We start from the raw sequence: 23,711 nt of genomic DNA on the forward strand, positions 1-23,711 counted from the left end.
TTTGCATATTGGCCTTTCCTGCTGATTGATTAGCATATAAGGATATCTCAGACACACGGTCTTCTACTCATTTGCCATGACTAAGATCGCAGACTGCGATCGAAACGCGTAGGCTCAGGTTCAAGCCCTGACTACTCACACCTTGGGACTGCGTCTCCCTTCTGTTTTATGCTTTTTTCTTCAATAAACATGGGACTTCGTTTTCCCTTTTAACTTACCATCAGCGCTGGATCAACTCTTCTCTACATCCATTGCCTTACACCGCGGGCCGTCGCGGGGATCCGACTGACGCTGTCTGGAGACGCACACTGGTGAGCTGGAGGTTCTCTCCCTTTCTTCATTCACTCAAGTAAGCAGAGGAATCTGTATTGTCTTACATAGTTACTTAAATATGAAATAGAAAATAGAAAGATTAGTACTGTTTCTTGTCCATTTCCATCATGTAGTTATTGGTTTATGATTAACAGTGCTGTAAAAAAGAGGTCCTGAAGAACCCTTGTTCTTGCTTTAACCTGAAAATACAGAAAAACTACCCTGGGAGGTACCCAGCAGTAGTTTAGTGGAGTTCCATTCTCTATAACATTCACTCAAGTAAGCAGAGGAATCGGTATTGTCTTACATAGTTTACTTAAATATGAGTATTCAAAAGTGGGATTTAAATCCACGCCTTCACGAGAGACTGCTCGGTCATCCTATCCTACACAAATAAGAAAACTTTCAAGATTGGATGCCAAGCCAGTCATCTGAAGAGTCTAACATTTTGGGGCGTGTTTTGGCATAGTGGGTTTTTTCACTAGCGCTGTCGGAATGACATTGCAGTGTGTTTAATAAAAGTTGTATTGTCAGAAGTGGGATTTGAACCCACGCCTCCAGGGGAGACTGCGACCTTAACGCAGCGCCTTAGACCGCTCGGCCATCCTGACTTATAGAAAAGCCAAGCCTTTCAGATATGGAAGAAAAAACCGTCATGTTAAGGGTCCAGTTTTTGGGAATTTAAAATAGAAAGATTAGAACTGTTTCTTGTCCATTTCCATCATGTAGTTATTGGTTTATGATTAACAGTGCTGTAACAAAGAGGTCCTGAAGAATCCTTGTTCTTGCTTTAACCTGAAAATACAGAAAAACTACCCTGGGAGGTACCCAGCAGTAGTTTAGTGGAGTTCCATTCTCTATAACATTCACTCAAGTAAGCAGAGGAATCTGTATTGTCTTACATAGTTACTTAAATATGAAATAGAAAATAGAAAGATTAGTACTGTTTCTTTTCCATTTCCATCATGTAGTTATTGGTTTATGATTAACAGTGCTGTAAAAAAGAGGTCCTGAAGAACCCTTGTTCTTGCTTTAACCTGAAAATACAGAAAAACTACCCTGGGAGGTACCCAGCAGTAGTTTAGTGGAGTTCCATTCTCTATAACATTCACTCAAGTAAGCAGAGGAATCGGTATTGTCTTACATAGTTTACTTAAATATGAGTATTCAAAAGTGGGATTTAAATCCACGCCTTCACGAGAGACTGCTCGGTCATCCTATCCTACACAAATAAGAAAACTTTCAAGATTGGATGCCAAGCCAGTCATCTGAAGAGTCTAACATTTTGGGGCGTGTTTTGGCATAGTGGGTTTTTTCACTAGCGCTGTCGGAATGACATTGCAGTGTGTTTAAGAAAAGTTGTATTGTCAGAAGTGGGATTTGAACCCACGCCTCCAGGGGAGACTGCGACCTTAACGCAGCGCCTTAGACCGCTCGGCCATCCTGACTTATAGAAAAGCCAAGCCTTTCAGAAATGGAAGAAAAAACCGTCATGTTAAGGGTCCAGTTTTTGGGAATTTAAAATAGAAAGATTAGAACTGTTTCTTGTCCATTTCCATCATGTAGTTATTGGTTTATGATTAACAGTGGTGTAACAAAGAGGTCCTGAAGAACCCTTGTTCTTGCTTTAACCTGAAAATACAGAAAAACTACCCTGGGAGGTACCCAGCAGTAGTTTAGTGGAGTTCCATTCTCTATAACATTCACTCAAGTAAGCAGAGGAATCTGTATTGTCTTACATAGTTACTTAAATATGAAATAGAAAATAGAAAGATTAGTACTGTTTCTTGTCCATTTCCATCATGTAGTTATTGGTTTATGATTAACAGTGCTGTAAAAAAGAGGTCCTGAAGAACCCTTGTTCTTGCTTTAACCTGAAAATACAGAAAAACTACCCTGGGAGGTACCCAGCAGTAGTTTAGTGGAGTTCCATTCTCTATAACATTCACTCAAGTAAGCAGAGGAATCGGTATTGTCTTACATAGTTTACTTAAATATGAGTATTCAAAAGTGGGATTTAAATCCACGCCTTCACGAGAGACTGCTCGGTCATCCTATCCTACACAAATAAGAAAACTTTCAAGATTGGATGCCAAGCCAGTCATCTGAAGAGTCTAACATTTTGGGGTGTGTTTTGGCATAGTGGGTTTTTTCACTAGCGCTGTCGGAATGACATTGCAGTGTGTTTAAGAAAAGTTGTATTGTCAGAAGTGGGATTTGAACCCACGTCTCCAGGGGAGACTGCGACCTTAACGCAGCGCCTTAGACCGCTCGGCAATCCTGACTTATAGAAAAGCCAAGCCTTTCAGATATGGAAGAAAAAACCGTCATGTTAAGGGTCCAGTTTTTGGGAATTTAAAATAGAAAGATTAGAACTGTTTCTTGTCCATTTCCATCATGTAGTTATTGGTTTATGATTAACAGTGCTGTAACAAAGAGGTCCTGAAGAACCCTTGTTCTTGCTTTAACCTGAAAATACAGAAAAACTACCCTGGGAGGTACCCAGCAGTAGTTTAGTGGAGTTCCATTCTCTATAACATTCACTCAAGTAAGCAGAGGAATCTGTATTGTCTTACATAGTTACTTAAATATGAAATAGAAAATAGAAAGATTAGTACTGTTTCTTTTCCATTTCCATCATGTAGTTATTGGTTTATGATTAACAGTGCTGTAAAAAAGAGGTCCTGAAGAACCCTTGTTCTTGCTTTAACCTGAAAATACAGAAAAACTACCCTGGGAGGTACCCAGCAGTAGTTTAGTGGAGTTCCATTCTCTATAACATTCACTCAAGTAAGCAGAGGAATCGGTATTGTCTTACATAGTTTACTTAAATATGAGTATTCAAAAGTGGGATTTAAATCCACGCCTTCACGAGAGACTGCTCGGTCATCCTATCCTACACAAATAAGAAAACTTTCAAGATTGGATGCCAAGCCAGTCATCTGAAGAGTCTAACATTTTGGGGCGTGTTTTGGCATAGTGGGTTTTTTCACTAGCGCTGTCGGAATGACATTGCAGTGTGTTTAAGAAAAGTTGTATTGTCAGAAGTGGGATTTGAACCCACGTCTCCAGGGGAGACTGCAACCTTAACGCATCGCCTTAGACCGCTTGGCCATCCTAACTTATAGAAAAGCCAAGCCTTTCAGATATGGAAGAAAAAACCGTCATGTTAAGGGTCCAGTTCTTGGGAATTTAAAATAGAAAGATTAGAACTGTTTCTTGTCTATTTCCATCATGTAGTTATTGGTTTATGATTAACAGTGCTGTAACAAAGAGGTACTGAAGAACCCTTGTTCTTGCTTTAACCTGAAAATACAGAAAAACTACCCTGGGAGGTACCCAGCAGTAGTTTAGTGGAGTTCCATTCTCTATAACATTCACTCAAGTAAGCAGAGGAATCTGTATTGTCTTACATAGTTACTTAAATATGAAATAGAAAATAGAAAGATTAGTACTGTTTCTTGTCCATTTCCATCATGTAGTTATTGGTTTATGATTAACAGTGCTGTAAAAAAGAGGTCCTGAAGAACCCTTGTTCTTGCTTTAACCTGAAAATACAGAAAAACTACCCTGGGAGGTACCCAGCAGTAGTTTAGTGGAGTTCCATTCTCTATAACATTCACTCAAGTAAGCAGAGGAATCGGTATTGTCTTACATTGTTTACTTAAATATGAGTATTCAAAAGTGGGATTTAAATCCACGCCTTCACGAGAGACTGCTCGGTCATCCTATCCTACACAAATAAGAAAACTTTCAAGATTGGATGCCAAGCCAGTCATCTGAAGAGTCTAACATTTTGGGGCGTGTTTTGGCATAGTGGGTTTTTTCACTAGCGCTGTCGGAATGACATTGCAGTGTGTTTAATAAAAGTTGTATTGTCAGAAGTGGGATTTGAACCCACGCCTCCAGGGGAGACTGCGACCTTAACGCAGCGCCTTAGACCGCTCGGCAATCCTGACTTATAGAAAAGCCAAGCCTTTCAGATATGGAAGAAAAAACCGTCATGTTAAGGGTCCAGTTCTTGGGAATTTAAAATAGAAAGATTAGAACTGTTTCTTGTCTATTTCCATCATGTAGTTATTGGTTTATGATTAACAGTGCTGTAACAAAGAGGTACTGAAGAACCCTTGTTCTTGCTTTAACCTGAAAATACAGAAAAACTACCCTGGGAGGTACCCAGCAGTAGTTTAGTGGAGTTCCATTCTCTATAACATTCACTCAAGTAAGCAGAGGAATCTGTATTGTCTTACATAGTTACTTAAATATGAAATAGAAAATAGAAAGATTAGTACTGTTTCTTGTCCATTTCCATCATGTAGTTATTGGTTTATGATTAACAGTGCTGTAAAAAAGAGGTCCTGAAGAACCCTTGTTCTTGCTTTAACCTGAAAATACAGAAAAACTACCCTGGGAGGTACCCAGCAGTAGTTTAGTGGAGTTCCATTCTCTATAACATTCACTCAAGTAAGCAGAGGAAACGGTATTGTCTTACATAGTTTACTTAAATATGAGTATTCAAAAGTGGGATTTAAATCCACGCCTTCACGAGAGACTGCTCGGTCATCCTATCCTACACAAATAAGAAAACTTTCAAGATTGGATGCCAAGCCAGTCATCTGAAGAGTCTAACATTTTGGGGCGTGTTTTGTCAAGCCAGTCATCTGAAGAGTCTAACATTTTGGGGCGTGTTTTGTCATAGTGGGTTTTTTCACTAGCGCTGTCGGAATGACATTGCAGTGTGTTTAATAAAAGTTGTATTGTCAGAAGTGGGATTTGAACCCACGCCTCCAGGGGAGACTGCGACCTTAACGCAGCGCCTTAGACCACTCGGCCATCCTGACTTATAGAAAAGCCAAGCCTTTCAGATATGGAAGAAAAAACCGTCATGTTAAGGGTCCAGTTTTTGGGAATTTAAAATAGAAAGATTAGAACTGTTTCTTGTCCATTTCCATCATGTAGTTATTGGTTTATGATTAACAGTGCTGTAACAAAGAGGTCCTGAAGAACCCTTGTTCTAGCTTTAACCTGAAAATACAGAAAAACTACCCTGGGAGGTACCCAGCAGTAGTTTAGTGGAGTTCCATTCTCTATAACATTCACTCAAGTAAGCAGAGGAATCTGTATTGTCTTACATAGTTACTTAAATATGAAATAGAAAATAGAAAGATTAGTACTGTTTCTTGTCCATTTCCATCATGTAGTTATTGGTTTATGATTAACAGTGCTGTAAAAAAGAGGTCCTGAAGAACCCTTGTTCTTGCTTTAACCTGAAAATACAGAAAAACTACCCTGGGAGGTACCCAGCAGTAGTTTAGTGGAGTTCCATTCTCTATAACATTCACTCAAGTAAGCAGAGGAATCGGTATTGTCTTACATAGTTTACTTAAATATGAGTATTCAAAAGTGGGATTTAAATCCACGCCTTCACGAGAGACTGCTCGGTCATCCTATCCTACACAAATAAGAAAACTTTCAAGATTGGATGCCAAGCCAGTCATCTGAAGAGTCTAACATTTTGGGGCGTGTTTTGGCATAGTGGGTTTTTTCACTAGCGCTGTCGGAATGACATTGCAGTGTGTTTAAGAAAAGTTGTATTGTCAGAAGTGGGATTTGAACCCACGCCTCCAGGGGAGACTGCGACCTTAACGCAGCGCCTTAGACCGCTCGGCCATCCTGACTTATAGAAAAGCCAAGCCTTTCAGATATGGAAGAAAAAACCGTCATGTTAAGGGTCCAGTTTTTGGGAATTTAAAATAGAAAGATTAGAACTGTTTCTTGTCCATTTCCATCATGTAGTTATTGGTTTATGATTAACAGTGCTGTAACAAAGAGGTCCTGAAGAACCCTTGTTCTTGCTTTAACCTGAAAATACAGAAAAACTACCCTGGGAGGTACCCAGCAGTAGTTTAGTGGAGTTCCATTCTCTATAACATTCACTCAAGTAAGCAGAGGAATCTGTATTGTCTTACATAGATACTTAAATATGAAATAGAAAATAGAAAGATTAGTACTGTTTCTTGTCCATTTCCATCATGTAGTTATTGGTTTATGATTAACAGTGCTGTAAAAAAGAGGTCCTGAAGAACCCTTGTTCTTGCTTTAACCTGAAAATACAGAAAAACTACCCTGGGAGGTACCCAGCAGTAGTTTAGTGGAGTTCCATTCTCTATAACATTCACTCAAGTAAGCAGAGGAATCGGTATTGTCTTACATAGTTTACTTAAATATGAGTATTCAAAAGTGGGATTTAAATCCACGCCTTCACGAGAGACTGCTCGGTCATCCTATCCTACACAAATAAGAAAACTTTCAAGATTGGATGCCAAGCCAGTCATCTGAAGGGTCTAACATTTTGGGGCGTGTTTTGGCATAGTGGGTTTTTTCACTAGCGCTGTCGGAATGACATTGCAGTGTGTTTAAGAAAAGTTGTATTGTCAGAAGTGGGATTTGAACCCACGCCTCCAGGGGAGACTGCGACCTTAACGCAGCGCCTTAGACCGCTCGGCCATCCTGACTTATAGAAAAGCCAAGCCTTTCAGATATGGAAGAAAAAACCGTCATGTTAAGGGTCCAGTTTTTGGGAATTTAAAATAGAAAGATTAGAACTGTTTCTTGTCCATTTCCATCATGTAGTTATTGGTTTATGATTAACAGTGCTGTAACAAAGAGGTCCTGAAGAACCCTTGTTCTTGCTTTAACCTGAAAATACAGAAAAACTACCCTGGGAGGTACCCAGCAGTAGTTTAGTGGAGTTCCATTCTCTATAACATTCACTCAAGTAAGCAGAGGAATCTGTATTGTCTTACATAGTTACTTAAATATGAAATAGAAAATAGAAAGATTAGTACTGTTTCTTGTCCATTTCCATCATGTAGTTATTGGTTTATGATTAACAGTGCTGTAAAAAAGAGGTCCTGAAGAACCCTTGTTCTTGCTTTAACCTGAAAATACAGAAAAACTACCCTGGGAGGTACCCAGCAGTAGTTTAGTGGAGTTCCATTCTCTATAACATTCACTCAAGTAAGCAGAGGAATCGGTATTGTCTTACATAGTTTACTTAAATATGAGTATTCAAAAGTGGGATTTAAATCCACGCCTTCACGAGAGACTGCTCGGTCATCCTATCCTACACAAATAAGAAAACTTTCAAGATTGGATGCCAAGCCAGTCATCTGAAGAGTCTAACATTTTGGGGCGTGTTTTGGCATAGTGGGTTTTTTCACTAGCGCTGTCGGAATGACATTGCAGTGTGTTTAATAAAAGTTGTATTGTCAGAAGTGGGATTTGAACCCACGCCTCCAGGGGAGACTACGACCTTAACGCAGCACCTTAGACCGCTCAGCCATCCTGACTTATAGAAAAGCCAAGCCTTTCAGATATGGAAGAAAAAACCGTCATGTTAAGGGTCCAGTTTTTGGGAATTTAAAATAGAAAGATTAGAACTGTTTCTTGTCCATTTCCATCATGTAGTTATTGGTTTATGATTAACAGTGCTGTAACAAAGAGGTCCTGAAGAACCCTTGTTCTTGCTTTAACCTGAAAATACAGAAAAACTACCCTGGGAGGTACCCAGCAGTAGTTTAGTGGAGTTCCATTCTCTATAACATTCACTCAAGTAAGCAGAGGAATCTGTATTGTCTTACATAGTTACTTAAATATGAAATAGAAAATAGAAAGATTAGTACTGTTTCTTGTCCATTTCCATCATGTAGTTATTGGTTTATGATTAACAGTGCTGTAAAAAAGAGGTCCTGAAGAACCCTTGTTCTTGCTTTAACCTGAAAATACAGAAAAACTACCCTGGGAGGTACCCAGCAGTAGTTTAGTGGAGTTCCATTCTCTATAACATTCACTCAAGTAAGCAGAGGAATCGGTATTGTCTTACATAGTTTACTTAAATATGAGTATTCAAAAGTGGGATTTAAATCCACGCCTTCACGAGAGACTGCTCGGTCATCCTATCCTACACAAATAAGAAAACTTTCAAGATTGGATGCCAAGCCAGTCATCTGAAGAGTCTAACATTTTGGGGCGTGTTTTGGCATAGTGGGTTTTTTCACTAGCGCTGTCGGAATGACATTGCAGTGTGTTTAATAAAAGTTGTATTGTCAGAAGTGGGATTTGAACCCACGCCTCCAGGGGAGACTGCGACCTTAACGCAGCGCCTTAGACCGCTCGGCCATCCTGACTTATAGAAAAGCCAAGCCTTTCAGATATGGAAGAAAAAACCGTCATGTTAAGGGTCCAGTTTTTGGGAATTTAAAATAGAAAGATTAGAACTGTTTCTTGTCCATTTCCATCATGTAGTTATTGGTTTATGATTAACAGTGCTGTAACAAAGAGGTCCTGAAGAACCCTTGTTCTTGCTTTAACCTGAAAATACAGAAAAACTACCCTGGGAGGTACCCAGCAGTAGTTTAGTGGAGTTCCATTCTCTATAACATTCACTCAAGTAAGCAGAGGAATCTGTATTGTCTTACATAGTTACTTAAATATGAAATAGAAAATAGAAAGATTAGTACTGTTTCTTGTCCATTTCCATCATGTAGTTATTGGTTTATGATTAACAGTGCTGTAAAAAAGAGGTCCTGAAGAACCCTTGTTCTTGCTTTAACCTGAAAATACAGAAAAACTACCCTGGGAGGTACCCAGCAGTAGTTTAGTGGAGTTCCATTCTCTATAACATTCACTCAAGTAAGCAGAGGAATCGGTATTGTCTTACATAGTTTACTTAAATATGAGTATTCAAAAGTGGGATTTAAATCCACGCCTTCACGAGAGACTGCTCGGTCATCCTATCCTACACAAATAAGAAAACTTTCAAGATTGGATGCCAAGCCAGTCATCTGAAGAGTCTAACATTTTGGGGCGTGTTTTGGCATAGTGGGTTTTTTCACTAGCGCTGTCGGAATGACATTGCAGTGTGTTTAAGAAAAGTTGTATTGTCAGAAGTGGGATTTGAACCCGCGCCTCCAGGGGAGACTGCGACCTTAACGCAGCACCTTAGACCGCTCGGCCATCCTGACTTATAGAAAAGCCAAGCCTTTCAGATATGGAAGAAAAAACCGTCATGTTAAGGGTCCAGTTCTTGGGAATTTAAAATAGAAAGATTAGAACTGTTTCTTGTCTATTTCCATCATGTAGTTATTGGTTTATGATTAACAGTGCTGTAACAAAGAGGTCCTGAAGAACCCTTGTTCTTGCTTTAACCTGAAAATACAGAAAAACTACCCTGGGAGGTACCCAGCAGTAGTTTAGTGGAGTTCCATTCTCTATAACATTCACTCAAGTAAGCAGAGGAATCTGTATTGTCTTACATAGTTACTTAAATATGAAATAGAAAATAGAAAGATTAGTACTGTTTCTTGTCCATTTCCATCATGTAGTTATTGGTTTATGATTAACAGTGCTGTAAAAAAGAGGTCCTGAAGAACCCTTGTTCTTGCTTTAACCTGAAAATACAGAAAAACTACCCTGGGAGGTACCCAGCAGCAGTTTAGTGGAGTTCCATTCTCTATAACATTCACTCAAGTAAGCAGAGGAATCGGTATTGTCTTACATAGTTTACTTAAATATGAGTATTCAAAAGTGGGATTTAAATCCACGCCTTCACGAGAGACTGCTCGGTCATCCTATCCTACACAAATAAGAAAACTTTCAAGATTGGATGCCAAGCCAGTCATCTGAAGAGTCTAACATTTTGGGGCGTGTTTTGGCATAGTGGGTTTTTTCACTAGCGCTGTCGGAATGACATTGCAGTGTGTTTAATAAAAGTTGTATTGTCAGAAGTGGGATTTGAACCCACGCCTCCAGGGGAGACTGCGACCTTAACGCAGCGCCTTAGACCGCTCGGCCATCCTGACTTATAGAAAAGCCAAGCCTTTCAGATATGGAAGAAAAAACCGTCATGTTAAGGGTCCAGTTTTTGGGAATTTAAAATAGAAAGATTAGAACTGTTTCTTGTCCATTTCCATCATGTAGTTATTGGTTTATGATTAACAGTGCTGTAACAAAGAGGTCCTGAAGAACCCTTGTTCTTGCTTTAACCTGAAAATACAGAAAAACTACCCTGGGAGGTACCCAGCAGTAGTTTAGTGGAGTTCCATTCTCTATAACATTCACTCAAGTAAGCAGAGGAATCTGTATTGTCTTACATAGTTACTTAAATATGAAATAGAAAATAGAAAGATTAGTACTGTTTCTTGTCCATTTCCATCATGTAGTTATTGGTTTATGATTAACAGTGCTGTAAAAAAGAGGTCCTGAAGAACCCTTGTTCTTGCTTTAACCTGAAAATACAGAAAAACTACCCTGGGAGGTACCCAGCAGTAGTTTAGTGGAGTTCCATTCTCTATAACATTCACTCAAGTAAGCAGAGGAATCGGTATTGTCTTACATAGTTTACTTAAATATGAGTATTCAAAAGTGGGATTTAAATCCACGCCTTCACGAGAGACTGCTCGGTCATCCTATCCTACACAAATAAGAAAACTTTCAAGATTGGATGCCAAGCCAGTCATCTGAAGAGTCTAACATTTTGGGGCGTGTTTTGGCATAGTGGGTTTTTTCACTAGCGCTGTCGGAATGACATTGCAGTGTGTTTAAGAAAAGTTGTATTGTCAGAAGTGGGATTTGAACCCACGCCTCCAGGGGAGACTGCGACCTTAACGCAGCACCTTAGACCGCTCGGCCATCCTGACTTATAGAAAAGCCAAGCCTTTCAGATATGGAAGAAAAAACCGTCATGTTAAGGGTCCAGTTCTTGGGAATTTAAAATAGAAAGATTAGAACTGTTTCTTGTCTATTTCCATCATGTAGTTATTGGTTTATGATTAACAGTGCTGTAACAAAGAGGTCCTGAAGAACCCTTGTTCTTGCTTTAACCTGAAAATACAGAAAAACTACCCTGGGAGGTACCCAGCAGTAGTTTAGTGGAGTTCCATTCTCTATAACATTCACTCAAGTAAGCAGAGGAATCTGTATTGTCTTACATAGTTACTTAAATATGAAATAGAAAATAGAAAGATTAGTACTGTTTCTTGTCCATTTCCATCATGTAGTTATTGGTTTATGATTAACAGTGCTGTAAAAAAGAGGTCCTGAAGAACCCTTGTTCTTGCTTTAACCTGAAAATACAGAAAAACTACCCTGGGAGGTACCCAGCAGCAGTTTAGTGGAGTTCCATTCTCTATAACATTCACTCAAGTAAGCAGAGGAATCGGTATTGTCTTACATAGTTTACTTAAATATGAGTATTCAAAAGTGGGATTTAAATCCACGCCTTCACGAGAGACTGCTCGGTCATCCTATCCTACACAAATAAGAAAACTTTCAAGATTGGATGCCAAGCCAGTCATCTGAAGAGTCTAAAATTTTGGGGCGTGTTTTGGCATAGTGGGTTTTTTCACTAGCGCTGTCGGAATGACATTGCAGTGTGTTTAATAAAAGTTGTATTGTCAGAAGTGGGATTTGAACCCACGTCTCCAGGGGAGACTGCGACCTTAACGCAGCGCCTTAGACCGCTCGGCAATCCTGACTTATAGAAAAGCCAAGCCTTTCAGATATGGAAGAAAAAACCGTCATGTTAAGGGTCCAGTTTTTGGGAATTTAAAATAGAAAGATTAGAACTGTTTCTTGTCCATTTCCATCATGTAGTTATTGGTTTATGATTAACAGTGCTGTAACAAACAGTTTTGGGAATTTTTGGGAATTTAAAATAGAAAGATTAGAACTGTTTCTTGTCCATTTCCATCATGTAGTTATTGGTTTATGATTAACAGTGCTGTAACAAAGAGGTCCTGAAGAACCCTTGTTCTAGCTTTAACCTGAAAATACAGAAAAACTACCCTGGGAGGTACCCAGCAGTAGTTTAGTGGAGTTCCATTCTCTATAACATTCACTCAAGTAAGCAGAGGAATCTGTATTGTCTTACATAGTTACTTAAATATGAAATAGAAAATAGAAAGATTAGTACTGTTTCTTGTCCATTTCCATCATGTAGTTATTGGTTTATGATTAACAGTGCTGTAAAAAAGAGGTCCTGAAGAACCCTTGTTCTTGCTTTAACCTGAAAATACAGAAAAACTACCCTGGGAGGTACCCAGCAGTAGTTTAGTGGAGTTCCATTCTCTATAACATTCACTCAAGTAAGCAGAGGAATCGGTATTGTCTTACATAGTTTACTTAAATATGAGTATTCAAAAGTGGGATTTAAATCCACGCCTTCACGAGAGACTGCTCGGTCATCCTATCCTACACAAATAAGAAAACTTTCAAGATTGGATGCCAAGCCAGTCATCTGAAGAGTCTAAAATTTTGGGGCGTGTTTTGGCATAGTGGGTTTTTTCACTAGCGCTGTCGGAATGACATTGCAGTGTGTTTAATAAAAGTTGTATTGTCAGAAGTGGGATTTGAACCCACGTCTCCAGGGGAGACTGCGACCTTAACGCAGCGCCTTAGACCGCTCGGCAATCCTGACTTATAGAAAAGCCAAGCCTTTCAGATATGGAAGAAAAAACCGTCATGTTAAGGGTCCAGTTTTTGGGAATTTAAAATAGAAAGATTAGAACTGTTTCTTGTCCATTTCCATCATGTAGTTATTGGTTTATGATTAACAGTGCTGTAACAAACAGTTTTGGGAATTTTTGGGAATTTAAAATAGAAAGATTAGAACTGTTTCTTGTCCATTTCCATCATGTAGTTATTGGTTTATGATTAACAGTGCTGTAACAAAGAGGTCCTGAAGAACCCTTGTTCTAGCTTTAACCTGAAAATACAGAAAAACTACCCTGGGAGGTACCCAGCAGTAGTTTAGTGGAGTTCCATTCTCTATAACATTCACTCAAGTAAGCAGAGGAATCTGTATTGTCTTACATAGTTACTTAAATATGAAATAGAAAATAGAAAGATTAGTACTGTTTCTTGTCCATTTCCATCATGTAGTTATTGGTTTATGATTAACAGTGCTGTAAAAAAGAGGTCCTGAAGAACCCTTGTTCTTGCTTTAACCTGAAAATACAGAAAAACTACCCTGGGAGGTACCCAGCAGTAGTTTAGTGGAGTTCCATTCTCTATAACATTCACTCAAGTAAGCAGAGGAATCGGTATTGTCTTACATAGTTTACTTAAATATGAGTATTCAAAAGTGGGATTTAAATCCACGCCTTCACGAGAGACTGCTCGGTCATCCTATCCTACACAAATAAGAAAACTTTCAAGATTGGATGCCAAGCCAGTCATCTGAAGAGTCTAACATTTTGGGGCGTGTTTTGGCATAGTGGGTTTTTTCACTAGCGCTGTCGGAATGACATTGCAGTGTGTTTAAGAAAAGTTGTATTGTCAGAAGTGGGATTTGAACCCACGCCTCCAGGGGAGACTGCGACCTTAACGCAGCGCCTTAGACCGCTCGGCCATCCTGACTTATAGAAAAGCCAAGCCTTTCAGATATGGAAGAAAAAACCGTCATGTTAAGGGTCCAGTTTTTGGGAATTTAAAATAGAAAGATTAGAACTGTTTCTTGTCCATTTCCATCATGTAGTTATTGGTTTATGATTAACAGTGCTGTAACAAAGAGGTCCTGAAGAACCCTTGTTCTTGCTTTAACCTGAAAATACAGAAAAACTACCCTGGGAGGTACCCAGCAGTAGTTTAGTGGAGTTCCATTCTCTATAACATTCACTCAAGTAAGCAGAGGAATCTGTATTGTCTTACATAGTTACTTAAATATGAAATAGAAAATAGAAAGATTAGTACTGTTTCTTGTCCATTTCCATCATGTAGTTATTGGTTTATGATTAACAGTGCTGTAAAAAAGAGGTCCTGAAGAACCCTTGTTCTTGCTTTAACCTGAAAATACAGAAAAACTACCCTGGGAGGTACCCAGCAGTAGTTTAGTGGAGTTCCATTCTCTATAACATTCACTCAAGTAAGCAGAGGAATCGCTATTGTCTTACATAGTTTACTTAAATATGAATATTCAAAAGTGGGATTTAAATCCACGCCTTCACGAGAGACTGCTCGGTCATCCTATCCTACACAAATAAGTAAACTTTCAAGATTGGATGCCAAGCCAGTTATCTGAAGAGTCTAACATTTTGGGGCGTGTTTTGGCATAGTGGGTTTTTTCACTAGCGCTGTCGGAATGACATTGCAGTGTGTTTAATAAAAATTGTATTGTCAGAAGTGGGATTTGAACCCACGCCTCCAGGGGAGACTGCGACCTGAACGCAGCGCCTTAGACCGCTCGGCCATCCTGACTTATAGAAAAGCCAAGCCTTTCAGAAATGGAAGAAAAAACCGTAATGATAAGGGTCCAGTTTTTAGGAATTTAAAATAGAAAGATTAGTACTGTTTCTTGTCCATTTCCATCATGTAGTTATTGGTTTATGATTAACAGTGCTGTAAAAAAGAGGTCCTGAAGAACCCTTGTTCTTGCTTTAACCTGAAAATACAGAAAAACTACCCTGGGAGGTACCCAGCAGTAGTTTAGTGGAGTTCCATTCTCTATAACATTCACTCAAGTAAGCAGAGGAATCGGTATTGTCTTACATAGTTTACTTAAATATGAGTATTCAAAAGTGGGATTTAAATCCACGCCTTCACGAGAGACTGCTCGGTCATCCTATCCTACACAAATAAGAAAACTTTCAAGATTGGATGCCAAGCCAGTCATCTGAAGAGTCTAACATTTTGGGGCGTGTTTTGGCATAGTGGGTTTTTTCACTAGCGCTGTCGGAATGACATTGCAGTGTGTTTAAGAAAAGTTGTATTGTCAGAAGTGGGATTTGAACCCACGCCTCCAGGGGAGACTGCGACCTTAACGCAGCGCCTTAGACCGCTCGGCCATCCTGACTTATAGAAAAGCCAAGCCTTTCAGAAATGGAAGAAAAAACCGTAATGTTAAGGGTCCAGTTTTTAGGAATTTAAAATAGAAAGATTAGTACTGTTTCTTGTCCATTTCCATCATGTAGTTATTGGTTTATGATTAACAGTGCTGTAAAAAAGAGGTCCTGAAGAACCCTTGTTCTTGCTTTAACCTGAAAATACAGAAAAACTACCCTGGGAGGTACCCAGCAGTAGTTTAGTGGAGTTCCATTCTCTATAACATTCACTCAAGTAAGCAGAGGAATCGGTATTGTCTTACATAGTTTACTTAAATATGAGTATTCAAAAGTGGGATTTAAATCCACGCCTTCACGAGAGACTGCTCGGTCATCCTATCCTACACAAATAAGAAAACTTTCAAGATTGGATGCCAAGCCAGTCATCTGAAGGGTCTAACATTTTGGGGCGTGTTTTGGCATAGTGGGTTTTTTCACTAGCGCTGTCGGAATGACATTGCAGTGTGTTTAAGAAAAGTTGTATTGTCAGAAGTGGGATTTGAACCCACGCCTCCAGGGGAGACTGCGACCTTAACGCAGCGCCTTAGACCGCTCGGCCATCCTGACTTATAGAAAAGCCAAGCCTTTCAGATATGGAAGAAAAAACCGTCATGTTAAGGGTCCAGTTTTTGGGAATTTAAAATAGAAAGATTAGAACTGTTTCTTGTCCATTTCCATCATGTAGTTATTGGTTTATGATTAACAGTGCTGTAACAAAGAGGTCCTGAAGAACCCTTGTTCTTGCTTTAACCTGAAAATACAGAAAAACTACCCTGGGAGGTACCCAGCAGTAGTTTAGTGGAGTTCCATTCTCTATAACATTCACTCAAGTAAGCAGAGGAATCTGTATTGTCTTACATAGTTACTTAAATATGAAATAGAAAATAGAAAGATTAGTACTGTTTCTTGTCCATTTCCATCATGTAGTTATTGGTTTATGATTAACAGTGCTGTAAAAAAGAGGTCCTGAAGAACCCTTGTTCTTGCTTTAACCTGAAAATACAGAAAAACTACCCTGGGAGGTACCCAGCAGTAGTTTAGTGGAGTTCCATTCTCTATAACATTCACTCAAGTAAGCAGAGGAATCGGTATTGTCTTACATAGTTTACTTAAATATGAGTATTCAAAAGTGGGATTTAAATCCACGCCTTCACGAGAGACTGCTCGGTCATCCTATCCTACACAAATAAGAAAACTTTCAAGATTGGATGCCAAGCCAGTCATCTGAAGAGTCTAACATTTTGGGGCGTGTTTTGGCATAGTGGGTTTTTTCACTAGCGCTGTCGGAATGACATTGCAGTGTGTTTAATAAAAGTTGTATTGTCAGAAGTGGGATTTGAACCCAGGCCTCCAGGGGAGACTGCGACCTTAACGCAGCGCCTTAGACCGCTCAGCCATCCTGACTTATAGAAAAGCCAAGCCTTTCAGATATGGAAGAAAAAACCGTCATGTTAAGGGTCCAGTTTTTGGGAATTTAAAATAGAAAGATTAGAACTGTTTCTTGTCCATTTCCATCATGTAGTTATTGGTTTATGATTAACAGTGCTGTAACAAAGAGGTCCTGAAGAACCCTTGTTCTTGCTTTAACCTGAAAATACAGAAAAACTACCCTGGGAGGTACCCAGCAGTAGTTTAGTGGAGTTCCATTCTCTATAACATTCACTCAAGTAAGCAGAGGAATCTGTATTGTCTTACATAGTTACTTAAATATGAAATAGAAAATAGAAAGATTAGTACTGTTTCTTGTCCATTTCCATCATGTAGTTATTGGTTTATGATTAACAGTGCTGTAAAAAAGAGGTCCTGAAGAACCCTTGTTCTTGCTTTAACCTGAAAATACAGAAAAACTACCCTGGGAGGTACCCAGCAGTAGTTTAGTGGAGTTCCATTCTCTATAACATTCACTCAAGTAAGCAGAGGAATCGGTATTGTCTTACATAGTTTACTTAAATATGAGTATTCAAAAGTGGGATTTAAATCCACGCCTTCACGAGAGACTGCTCGGTCATCCTATCCTACACAAATAAGAAAACTTTCAAGATTGGATGCCAAGCCAGTCATCTGAAGAGTCTAACATTTTGGGGCGTGTTTTGGCATAGTGGGTTTTTTCACTAGCGCTGTCGGAATGACATTGCAGTGTGTTTAATAAAAGTTGTATTGTCAGAAGTGGGATTTGAACCCACGCCTCCAGGGGAGACTGCGACCTTAACGCAGCGCCTTAGACCGCTCGGCCATCCTGACTTATAGAAAAGCCAAGCCTTTCAGATATGGAAGAAAAAACCGTCATGTTAAGGGTCCAGTTCTTGGGAATTTAAAATAGAAAGATTAGAACTGTTTCTTGTCTATTTCCATCATGTAGTTATTGGTTTATGATTAACAGTGCTGTAACAAAGAGGTCCTGAAGAACCCTTGTTCTTGCTTTAACCTGAAAATACAGAAAAACTACCCTGGGAGGTACCCAGCAGTAGTTTAGTGGAGTTCCATTCTCTATAACATTCACTCAAGTAAGCAGAGGAATCTGTATTGTCTTACATAGTTACTTAAATATGAAATAGAAAATAGAAAGATTAGTACTGTTTCTTGTCCATTTCCATCATGTAGTTATTGGTTTATGATTAACAGTGCTGTAACAAAGAGGTCCTGAAGAACCCTTGTTCTTGCTTTAACCTGAAAATACAGAAAAACTACCCTGGGAGGTACCCAGCAGTAGTTTAGTGGAGTTCCATTCTCTATAACATTCACTCAAGTAAGCAGAGGAATCTGTATTGTCTTACATAGTTTACTTAAATATGAGTATTCAAAAGTGGGATTTAAATCCACGCCTTCACGAGAGACTGCTCGGTCATCCTATCCTACACAAATAAGAAAACTTTCAAGATTGGATGCCAAGCCAGTCATCTGAAGAGTCTAACATTTTGGGGCGTGTTTTGGCATAGTGGGTTTTTTCACTAGCGCTGTCGGAATGACATTGCAGTGTGTTTAAGAAAAGTTGTATTGTCAGAAGTGGGATTTGAACCCACGCCTCCAGGGGAGACTGCGACCTTAACGCAGCGCCTTAGACCGCTCGGCCATCCTGACTTATATTAAAGCCAAGCCTTTCAGATATGGAAGAAAAAACCGTCATGTTAAGGGTCCAGTTTTTGGGAATTTAAAATAGAAAGATTAGAACTGTTTCTTGTCCATTTCCATCATGTAGTTATTGGTTTATGATTAACAGTGCTGTAACAAAGAGGTCCTGAAGAACCCTTGTTCTTGCTTTAACCTGAAAATACAGAAAAACTACCCTGGGAGGTACCCAGCAGTAGTTTAGTGGAGTTCCATTCTCTATAACATTCACTCAAGTAAGCAGAGGAATCTGTATTGTCTTACATAGTTTACTTAAATATGAGTATTCAAAAGTGGGATTTAAATCCACGCCTTCACGAGAGACTGCTCGGTCATCCTATCCTACACAAATAAGAAAACTTTCAAGATTGGATGCCAAGCCAGTCATCTGAAGAGTCTAACATTTTGGGGCGTGTTTTGGCATAGTGGGTTTTTTCACTAGCGCTGTCGGAATGACATTGCAGTGTGTTTAATGAAACTTGTATTGTCAGAAGTGGGATTTGAACCCACGCCTCCAGGGGAGACTGCGACCTGAACGCAGCGCCTTAGACCGCTCGGCCATCCTGACTTATCGAAAAGCCAAGCCTTTCAGAAATGGAAGAAAAAACCGTCATGTTAAGGGTCCAGTTTTTGGGAATTTAAAATAGAAAGATTAGAACTGTTTCTTGTCCATTTCCATCATGTAGTTATTGGTTTATGATTAACAGTGCTGTAACAAAGAGGTCCTGAAGAACCCTTGTTCTTGCTTTAACCTGAAAATACAGAAAAACTACCCTGGGAGGTACCCAGCAGTAGTTTAGTGGAGTTCCATTCTCTATAACATTCACTCAAGTAAGCAGAGGAATCTGTATTGTCTTACATAGTTACTTAAATATGAAATAGAAAATAGAAAGATTAGTACTGTTTCTTGTCCATTTCCATCATGTAGTTATTGGTTTATGATTAACAGTGCTGTAAAAAAGAGGTCCTGAAGAACCCTTGTTCTTGCTTTAACCTGAAAATACAGAAAAACTACCCTGGGAGGTACCCAGCAGTAGTTTAGTGGAGTTCCATTCTCTATAACATTCACTCAAGTAAGCAGAGGAATCGGTATTGTCTTACATAGTTTACTTAAATATGAGTATTCAAAAGTGGGATTTAAATCCACGCCTTCACGAGAGACTGCTCGGTCATCCTATCCTACACAAATAAGAAAACTTTCAAGATTGGATGCCAAGCCAGTCATCTGAAGAGTCTAACATTTTGGGGCGTGTTTTGGCATAGTGGGTTTTTTCACTAGCGCTGTCGGAATGACATTGCAGTGTGTTTAAGAAAAGTTGTATTGTCAGAAGTGGGATTTGAACCCACGCCTCCAGGGGAGACTGCGACCTTAACGCAGCACCTTAGACCGCTCGGCCATCCTGACTTATAGAAAAGCCAAGCCTTTCAGATATGGAAGAAAAAACCGTCATGTTAAGGGTCCAGTTCTTGGGAATTTAAAATAGAAAGATTAGAACTGTTTCTTGTCTATTTCCATCATGTAGTTATTGGTTTATGATTAACAGTGCTGTAACAAAGAGGTCCTGAAGAACCCTTGTTCTTGCTTTAACCTGAAAATACAGAAAAACTACCCTGGGAGGTACCCAGCAGTAGTTTAGTGGAGTTCCATTCTCTATAACATTCACTCAAGTAAGCAGAGGAATCTGTATTGTCTTACATAGTTACTTAAATATGAAATAGAAAATAGAAAGATTAGTACTGTTTCTTGTCCATTTCCATCATGTAGTTATTGGTTTATGATTAACAGTGCTGTAAAAAAGAGGTCCTGAAGAACCCTTGTTCTTGCTTTAACCTGAAAATACAGAAAAACTACCCTGGGAGGTACCCAGCAGCAGTTTAGTGGAGTTCCATTCTCTATAACATTCACTCAAGTAAGCAGAGGAATCGGTATTGTCTTACATAGTTTACTTAAATATGAGTATTCAAAAGTGGGATTTAAATCCACGCCTTCACGAGAGACTGCTCGGTCATCCTATCCTACACAAATAAGAAAACTTTCAAGATTGGATGCCAAGCCAGTCATCTGAAGAGTCTAAAATTTTGGGGCGTGTTTTGGCATAGTGGGTTTTTTCACTAGCGCTGTCGGAATGACATTGCAGTGTGTTTAATAAAAGTTGTATTGTCAGAAGTGGGATTTGAACCCACGTCTCCAGGGGAGACTGCGACCTTAACGCAGCGCCTTAGACCGCTCGGCAATCCTGACTTATAGAAAAGCCAAGCCTTTCAGATATGGAAGAAAAAACCGTCATGTTAAGGGTCCAGTTTTTGGGAATTTAAAATAGAAAGATTAGAACTGTTTCTTGTCCATTTCCATCATGTAGTTATTGGTTTATGATTAACAGTGCTGTAACAAAGAGGTCCTGAAGAACCCTTGTTCTTGCTTTAACCTGAAAATACAGAAAAACTACCCTGGGAGGTACCCAGCAGTAGTTTAGTGGAGTTCCATTCTCTATAACATTCACTCAAGTAAGCAGAGGAATCTGTATTGTCTTACATAGTTACTTAAATATGAAATAGAAAATAGAAAGATTAGTACTGTTTCTTTTCCATTTCCATCATGTAGTTATTGGTTTATGATTAACAGTGCTGTAAAAAAGAGGTCCTGAAGAACCCTTGTTCTTGCTTTAACCTGAAAATACAGAAAAACTACCCTGGGAGGTACCCAGCAGTAGTTTAGTGGAGTTCCATTCTCTATAACATTCACTCAAGTAAGCAGAGGAATCGGTATTGTCTTACATAGTTTACTTAAATATGAGTATTCAAAAGTGGGATTTAAATCCACGCCTTCACGAGAGACTGCTCGGTCATCCTATCCTACACAAATAAGAAAACTTTCAAGATTGGATGCCAAGCCAGTCATCTGAAGAGTCTAACATTTTGGGGCGTGTTTTGGCATAGTGGGTTTTTTCACTAGCGCTGTCGGAATGACATTGCAGTGTGTTTAAGAAAAGTTGTATTGTCAGAAGTGGGATTTGAACCCACGCCTCCAGGGGAGACTGCGACCTTAACGCAGCGCCTTAGACCGCTCGGCCATCCTGACTTATAGAAAAGCCAAGCCTTTCAGAAATGGAAGAAAAAACCGTAATGTTAAGGGTCCAGTTTTTAGGAATTTAAAATAGAAAGATTAGTACTGTTTCTTGTCCATTTCCATCATGTAGTTATTGGTTTATGATTAACAGTGCTGTAAAAAAGAGGTCCTGAAGAACCCTTGTTCTTGCTTTAACCTGAAAATACAGAAAAACTACCCTGGGAGGTACCCAGCAGTAGTTTAGTGGAGTTCCATTCTCTATAACATTCACTCAAGTAAGCAGAGGAATCGGTATTGTCTTACATAGTTTACTTAAATATGAGTATTCAAAAGTGGGATTTAAATCCACGCCTTCACGAGAGACTGCTCGGTCATCCTATCCTACACAAATAAGAAAACTTTCAAGATTGGATGCCAAGCCAGTCATCTGAAGGGTCTAACATTTTGGGGCGTGTTTTTTCACTAGCGCTGTCGGAATGACATTGCAGTGTGTTTAAGAAAAGTTGTATTGTCAGAAGTGGGATTTGAACCCACGCCTCCAGGGGAGACTGCGACCTTAACGCAGCGCCTTAGACCGCTCGGCCATCCTGACTTATAGAAAAGCCAAGCCTTTCAGATATGGAAGAAAAAACCGTCATGTTAAGGGTCCAGTTTTTGGGAATTTAAAATAGAAAGATTAGAACTGTTTCTTGTCCATTTCCATCATGTAGTTATTGGTTTATGATTAACAGTGCTGTAACAAAGAGGTCCTGAAGAACCCTTGTTCTTGCTTTAACCTGAAAATACAGAAAAACTACCCTGGGAGGTACCCAGCAGTAGTTTAGTGGAGTTCCATTCTCTATAACATTCACTCAAGTAAGCAGAGGAATCTGTATTGTCTTACATAGTTACTTAAATATGAAATAGAAAATAGAAAGATTAGTACTGTTTCTTGTCCATTTCCATCATGTAGTTATTGGTTTATGATTAACAGTGCTGTAAAAAAGAGGTCCTGAAGAACCCTTGTTCTTGCTTTAACCTGAAAATACAGAAAAACTACCCTGGGAGGTACCCAGCAGTAGTTTAGTGGAGTTCCATTCTCTATAACATTCACTCAAGTAAGCAGAGGAATCGGTATTGTCTTACATAGTTTACTTAAATATGAGTATTCAAAAGTGGGATTTAAATCCACGCCTTCACGAGAGACTGCTCGGTCATCCTATCCTACACAAATAAGAAAACTTTCAAGATTGGATGCCAAGCCAGTTATCTGAAGAGTCTAACATTTTGGGGCGTGTTTTGGCATAGTGGGTTTTTTCACTAGCGCTGTCGGAATGACATTGCAGTGTGTTTAATAAAAATTGTATTGTCAGAAGTGGGATTTGAACCCACGCCTCCAGGGGAGACTGCGACCTGAACGCAGCGCCTTAGACCGCTCGGCCATCCTGACTTATAGAAAAGCCAAGCCTTTCAGAAATGGAAGAAAAAACCGTAATGATAAGGGTCCAGTTTTTAGGAATTTAAAATAGAAAGATTAGTACTGTTTCTTGTCCATTTCCATCATGTAGTTATTGGTTTATGATTAACAGTGCTGTAAAAAAGAGGTCCTGAAGAACCCTTGTTCTTGCTTTAACCTGAAAATACAGAAAAACTACCCTGGGAGGTACCCAGCAGTAGTTTAGTGGAGTTCCATTCTCTATAACATTCACTCAAGTAAGCAGAGGAATCGGTATTGTCTTACATAGTTTACTTAAATATGAGTATTCAAAAGTGGGATTTAAATCCACGCCTTCACGAGAGACTGCTCGGTCATCCTATCCTACACAAATAAGAAAACTTTCAAGATTGGATGCCAAGCCAGTCATCTGAAGAGTCTAACATTTTGGGGCGTGTTTTGGCATAGTGGGTTTTTTCACTAGCGCTGTCGGAATGACATTGCAGTGTGTTTAAGAAAAGTTGTATTGTCAGAAGTGGGATTTGAACCCACGCCTCCAGGGGAGACTGCGACCTTAACGCAGCGCCTTAGACCGCTCGGCCATCCTGACTTATAGAAAAGCCAAGCCTTTCAGAAATGGAAGAAAAAACCGTAATGTTAAGGGTCCAGTTTTTAGGAATTTAAAATAGAAAGATTAGTACTGTTTCTTGTCCATTTCCATCATGTAGTTATTGGTTTATGATTAACAGTGCTGTAAAAAAGAGGTCCTGAAGAACCCTTGTTCTTGCTTTAACCTGAAAATACAGAAAAACTACCCTGGGAGGTACCCAGCAGTAGTTTAGTGGAGTTCCATTCTCTATAACATTCACTCAAGTAAGCAGAGGAATCGGTATTGTCTTACATAGTTTACTTAAATATGAGTATTCAAAAGTGG

The 23,711-nt window shown here is 39.3% G+C and overlaps 21 non-coding genes across 21 annotated transcripts; all 21 read right to left on the reverse strand.

The window, feature by feature from the left end:
- Positions 1–840: 840 nt before the first annotated feature.
- On the reverse strand, positions 841–923 carry TRNAL-AAG (transfer RNA leucine (anticodon AAG)). Its single transcript has one exon. It is a non-coding gene; the product is annotated as a tRNA-Leu (tRNA).
- A 754-nt stretch (positions 924–1,677) lies between these two features.
- Positions 1,678–1,760, reverse strand: TRNAL-AAG (transfer RNA leucine (anticodon AAG)). The gene has a single exon. It is a non-coding gene; the product is annotated as a tRNA-Leu (tRNA).
- A 2,428-nt stretch (positions 1,761–4,188) lies between these two features.
- On the reverse strand, positions 4,189–4,271 carry TRNAL-AAG (transfer RNA leucine (anticodon AAG)). Its single transcript has one exon. It is a non-coding gene; the product is annotated as a tRNA-Leu (tRNA).
- Positions 4,272–5,070: 799 nt separating this feature from the next.
- Positions 5,071–5,153, reverse strand: TRNAL-AAG (transfer RNA leucine (anticodon AAG)). Its single transcript has one exon. It is a non-coding gene; the product is annotated as a tRNA-Leu (tRNA).
- A 754-nt stretch (positions 5,154–5,907) lies between these two features.
- On the reverse strand, positions 5,908–5,990 carry TRNAL-AAG (transfer RNA leucine (anticodon AAG)). The gene has a single exon. It is a non-coding gene; the product is annotated as a tRNA-Leu (tRNA).
- Positions 5,991–6,744: 754 nt separating this feature from the next.
- Positions 6,745–6,827, reverse strand: TRNAL-AAG (transfer RNA leucine (anticodon AAG)). The gene has a single exon. It is a non-coding gene; the product is annotated as a tRNA-Leu (tRNA).
- Positions 6,828–8,418: 1,591 nt separating this feature from the next.
- Positions 8,419–8,501, reverse strand: TRNAL-AAG (transfer RNA leucine (anticodon AAG)). Its single transcript has one exon. It is a non-coding gene; the product is annotated as a tRNA-Leu (tRNA).
- Positions 8,502–10,092: 1,591 nt separating this feature from the next.
- TRNAL-AAG (transfer RNA leucine (anticodon AAG)) lies at positions 10,093–10,175 on the reverse strand. The gene has a single exon. It is a non-coding gene; the product is annotated as a tRNA-Leu (tRNA).
- A 754-nt stretch (positions 10,176–10,929) lies between these two features.
- TRNAL-AAG (transfer RNA leucine (anticodon AAG)) lies at positions 10,930–11,012 on the reverse strand. Its single transcript has one exon. It is a non-coding gene; the product is annotated as a tRNA-Leu (tRNA).
- A 2,636-nt stretch (positions 11,013–13,648) lies between these two features.
- Positions 13,649–13,731, reverse strand: TRNAL-AAG (transfer RNA leucine (anticodon AAG)). Its single transcript has one exon. It is a non-coding gene; the product is annotated as a tRNA-Leu (tRNA).
- Positions 13,732–14,485: 754 nt separating this feature from the next.
- TRNAL-CAG (transfer RNA leucine (anticodon CAG)) lies at positions 14,486–14,568 on the reverse strand. Its single transcript has one exon. It is a non-coding gene; the product is annotated as a tRNA-Leu (tRNA).
- Positions 14,569–15,080: 512 nt separating this feature from the next.
- Positions 15,081–15,163, reverse strand: TRNAL-AAG (transfer RNA leucine (anticodon AAG)). Its single transcript has one exon. It is a non-coding gene; the product is annotated as a tRNA-Leu (tRNA).
- A 512-nt stretch (positions 15,164–15,675) lies between these two features.
- Positions 15,676–15,758, reverse strand: TRNAL-AAG (transfer RNA leucine (anticodon AAG)). The gene has a single exon. It is a non-coding gene; the product is annotated as a tRNA-Leu (tRNA).
- Positions 15,759–17,349: 1,591 nt separating this feature from the next.
- On the reverse strand, positions 17,350–17,432 carry TRNAL-AAG (transfer RNA leucine (anticodon AAG)). Its single transcript has one exon. It is a non-coding gene; the product is annotated as a tRNA-Leu (tRNA).
- Positions 17,433–18,186: 754 nt separating this feature from the next.
- On the reverse strand, positions 18,187–18,269 carry TRNAL-AAG (transfer RNA leucine (anticodon AAG)). The gene has a single exon. It is a non-coding gene; the product is annotated as a tRNA-Leu (tRNA).
- Positions 18,270–18,781: 512 nt separating this feature from the next.
- TRNAL-CAG (transfer RNA leucine (anticodon CAG)) lies at positions 18,782–18,864 on the reverse strand. The gene has a single exon. It is a non-coding gene; the product is annotated as a tRNA-Leu (tRNA).
- Positions 18,865–19,618: 754 nt separating this feature from the next.
- TRNAL-AAG (transfer RNA leucine (anticodon AAG)) lies at positions 19,619–19,701 on the reverse strand. Its single transcript has one exon. It is a non-coding gene; the product is annotated as a tRNA-Leu (tRNA).
- A 1,591-nt stretch (positions 19,702–21,292) lies between these two features.
- TRNAL-AAG (transfer RNA leucine (anticodon AAG)) lies at positions 21,293–21,375 on the reverse strand. Its single transcript has one exon. It is a non-coding gene; the product is annotated as a tRNA-Leu (tRNA).
- A 497-nt stretch (positions 21,376–21,872) lies between these two features.
- TRNAL-AAG (transfer RNA leucine (anticodon AAG)) lies at positions 21,873–21,955 on the reverse strand. The gene has a single exon. It is a non-coding gene; the product is annotated as a tRNA-Leu (tRNA).
- Positions 21,956–22,709: 754 nt separating this feature from the next.
- TRNAL-CAG (transfer RNA leucine (anticodon CAG)) lies at positions 22,710–22,792 on the reverse strand. Its single transcript has one exon. It is a non-coding gene; the product is annotated as a tRNA-Leu (tRNA).
- Positions 22,793–23,304: 512 nt separating this feature from the next.
- On the reverse strand, positions 23,305–23,387 carry TRNAL-AAG (transfer RNA leucine (anticodon AAG)). Its single transcript has one exon. It is a non-coding gene; the product is annotated as a tRNA-Leu (tRNA).
- Between the last annotated feature and the right edge of the window lie 324 nt (positions 23,388–23,711).

The sequence above is a fragment of the Rhinoderma darwinii genome, chromosome 3, assembly GCF_050947455.1.
Source record: "Rhinoderma darwinii isolate aRhiDar2 chromosome 3, aRhiDar2.hap1, whole genome shotgun sequence".
In the NCBI taxonomy this organism is placed as follows: domain Eukaryota; kingdom Metazoa; phylum Chordata; class Amphibia; order Anura; family Rhinodermatidae; genus Rhinoderma; species Rhinoderma darwinii.